Raw genomic sequence first — 3886 nt, forward strand, 5'->3', positions numbered from 1 at the left:
TTAATTTCGGATCCAATATCTGTGTTTCATCGTCAATAAGAAGGTCCAAGGTATACAGTAAACGTTAAGTGTAGCATCGTAATCTGAAACGGGACTCACAGGAGTGGTTCAACTCATAGAAAGTTAGAGTGACAGTCCTTTTGTACTTAAGTTGGCATTGTGCCTTTTGTATTAAATTCGGATGCAATTTCTGTGTTTCATCGTCAATAAGAAGGTCTAAGATATACAGTAAACCTGAAGAGAAGCATTGGAATCTAACACTGGACTCACTGGAGTGGTTCAAATCATAGAAAGTTAGAGTGTCAGCCCTCTTGTACTTAAGTCGGCATTGTGCCTTTTGTATTAAATTTGAATGCAATTTCTGTGTTTCATCGTAAATACGAAGGTTCAAGGTATACAGTAAACCTCTAGTGAAGCATCAGAATCTAAGCCTGGACTCACAGGAGAGGTTCAAATCAAAGAAAAATAGCGTGTCAGTCCTCTTGTACTTAAGTCGGCGTTGTGCCTGTTGTATTAAATTCTGACGCAATTTCTGTGTTTCATCGTCAATAAGAAGGTCCAAGGGATGCAGTAAACCTGAACCGAAGCATCAGAATCTAAAACTGGACTCACTGGAGAGGTTCAAATCATAGAAAGTTAGAGTGTAAGTCCTCTTGTACTTAAGTCGACATTTTTCCTTATGTATTAAATTCGGATGCAATTTCTGTGTTTCATCGTCAATAAGAAGGTCTAAGATATATAGTAAACCTGAAGTGAATCGTTTGAATCTAACACTGGACTCACTGGAGTTGTTCAAATCATAGAAAGTTAGAGCGTCAGCCCTCTTGTACTTAAGTCGGCATTGTGCCTTTTGTATTAAATTTGAATGCAATTTCTGTGTTTCATCGTAAATAAGAAGGTTCAAGGTATACAGTAAACCTCTAGTGAAGCATCAGAATCTAAACCTGGACACACAGGAGAGGTTCAAATCAATCTAAGTTAGAGTGTCAGTCCTCTTGTACTTAAGTCGGCATTGTGCCTTTTCTATTAAATTCTGACGCAATTTCTGTGTTTCATCGTCAATAAGAAGGTCCAAGGTATACAGTAAACCTGAAGTAAAGCATCGGAATCTCAAACTGGACTCACAGGAGAGGCTCAAATCATAGAAAGTTAGAGTGTCAGTCCTCTTGTACTTATGTTGGCATTGTGCCTTTTCTATTAAATTCGGATGCAATTTCTGTCTTTCATCGTCAATAAGAAGGTCCAAGGGATACAGTAAACCTGAAGTGAAGCATCGGAATCTAAAACTGGACTCACAGGAGAGGTTCAAATCGTAGAAAGTTAGAGTGTCAGTACTCTTGTACTTAAGTCGGCATTGTGCCTTTTGTATTAAATTCCGATGCAATTTCTGTGTTTCATCGTCAATAAGAATGTCCAAGGGATACAGTAAACCTGAGGTAAAGCATCAGATTCTAAAACTGGACTCACAGGAGAGGTTCAAATCAAAGAAAGTTAGAGTGTCAGTCCTCTTGTACTTAAGTCGGCATTGTGTCTTTTGTATTAAATTCTGATGCAAATTCTGTGTTTCATCGTTAATAAGAAGGTCCAAGGTATATAGTAAACCTAAAGTAAAGCATCGGAATCTAAAACTGGACTCTCAGGAGAGGATCAAAACATAGAAAGTTAGAGTGTCAGTCCTCTTGTACTTAAGTCGGCATTGTGCCTTTTCTATTAAATTCGGATGCAATTTCTGTCTTTCATCGTCAATAAGAAGGTCCAAGGGATACAGTAAACCTGAAGTGAAGCATCGGAATCTAAAACTGGACTCACAAGAGAGGTTCAAATCGTAGAAAGTTAGAGTGTCAGTACTCTTGTACTTAAGTCGGCATTGTGCCTTTTGTATTAAATTCGGATGCAATTTCTGTGTTTCATCGTCAATACGAAGGTCCAAGGGATGCAGTAAACTTGAACCGAAGCATCGGAATCTAAAACTGGACTCACTGGAGAGGTTCAAATCATAGAAAGTTAGAGTGTATGTCCTCTTGTACTTAAGTCGATTATTTTCCTTATGTATTAATTTCGGATGCAATTTCTGTGTTTCATCGTCAATAAGAAGGTCTAAGATATATAGTAAACCGGAAGTTAATCATTTGAATCTAACACTGGACTCACTGGAGTGGTTCAAATCAAACTAAGTTAGAGTGTCAGTCCTCTTGTACTTAAGTCGGCATTGTGCCTTTTGTATTAAATTCTGATGAAATTTCTGTGTTTCATCGTCAATAAGAAGGACCAAGGCATACAGTAAACCTGAAGTAAAGCATCGGAATCTAAAACTAGACTTACAGAAGAGGTTCAACTCATAGTAAGTTAGAGTGCCAGTCCTCTTGTACTTAAGACGGCATTGTGCTTTTTGAATTAAATTTGAATGCAATTTCTGTGTCTCATCGTAAATAAGAAGGTTCAAGGTATACAGTAAACCTCTAGTGAAGCATCAGAATCTAAACCTGGACTCACAGGAGAGGTTCAAATCAAACTAAGTTAGAGTGTCAGTCCTCTTGTACTTAAGTCGGCATTGTGCCTTTTGTATTAAATTCTGATGCAATTTCTGTGTTTCATCGTCAATAAGAAGGTCCAAGGTATACAGTAAACCTGAAGTAAAGCATCGGAATCTAAAACTAGACTTACAGGAGAGGTTCAACTCATAGTAAGTTAGAGTGCCAGTCCTCTTGTACTTAAGACGGCATTGTGCTTTTTGAATTAAATTCGGATGCAATTTCTGTGTTTCATCGTCAATAAGAAGGTCCAAGGTATACAGTAAACCTGAAGTAAAGCATCGGAATCAAAAACTGGACTCACAGGAGAGGTTCAAACCCTAGAAAGTTAGAGTGTCAGTCCTCTTACTTAAGTCGGCATTGTGCCTTTTCTATTAAATTCGGATGCAATTTCTGTCTTTCATCGTCAATCAGAAGGTCCAAGGGATACAATAAACCTGAAGTAAAGCATCGGAATCTAAAACTGGACTCACAGGAGAGGTTCAAATCGTAGAAAGTTAGAGTGTCAGTCCTCTTGTACTTAAGTCGGCATTGTGGCTTTTTTATAAATTCGGATGCAATTTCTGTGTTTCATCGTAAATGAGAAGGTCCAAGGTATACAGTAAACCTGAAGTGAACCATCGGAATCTAAAACTGGACTCACAGGAGAGGTTCAAATCATAGAAAGTTAGAGTGTCAGTCCTCTTGTACATAAGTCGGCATTGTGCCTTTTGTATTAATTTCGGATGCAATATCTGTGTTTCATTGTCAATAAGAAGGTCCAAGGTATACAGTAAACCTTAAGTGTAGCATCGTAATCTGAAACGGGACTCACAGGAGTGGTTCAACTCATAGAAAGTTAGAGTGACAGTCCTTTTGTACTTAAGTTGGCATTGTGCCTTTTGTATTAAATTCGGATGCAATTTCTGTGTTTCATCGTCAATAAGAAGGTCTAAGATATACAGTAAACCTGAAGAGAAGCATTGGAATCTAACACTGGACTCACTGGAGTGGTTCAAATCATAGAAAGTTAGAGTGTCAGCCCTCTTGTACTTAAGTCGGCATTGTGCCTTTTGTATTAAATTTGAATGCAATTTCTGTGTTTCATCGTAAATACGAAGGTTCAAGGTATACAGTAAACCTCTAGTGAAGCATCAGAATCTAAGCCTGGACTCACAGGAGAGGTTCAAATCAAAGAAAAATAGCGTGTCAGTCCTCTTGTACTTAAGTCGGCGTTGTGCCTGTTGTATTAAATTCTGACGCAATTTCTGTGTTTCATCGTCAATAAGAAGGTCCAAGGGATGCAGTAAACCTGAACCGAAGCATCAGAATCTAAAACTGGACTCACTGGAGAGGTTCAAATCATAGAAAGTTAG

The sequence above is a fragment of the Schistocerca americana genome, unplaced genomic scaffold (genome assembly GCF_021461395.2).
Source record: "Schistocerca americana isolate TAMUIC-IGC-003095 unplaced genomic scaffold, iqSchAmer2.1 HiC_scaffold_16, whole genome shotgun sequence".
Classification (NCBI taxonomy): domain Eukaryota; kingdom Metazoa; phylum Arthropoda; class Insecta; order Orthoptera; family Acrididae; genus Schistocerca; species Schistocerca americana.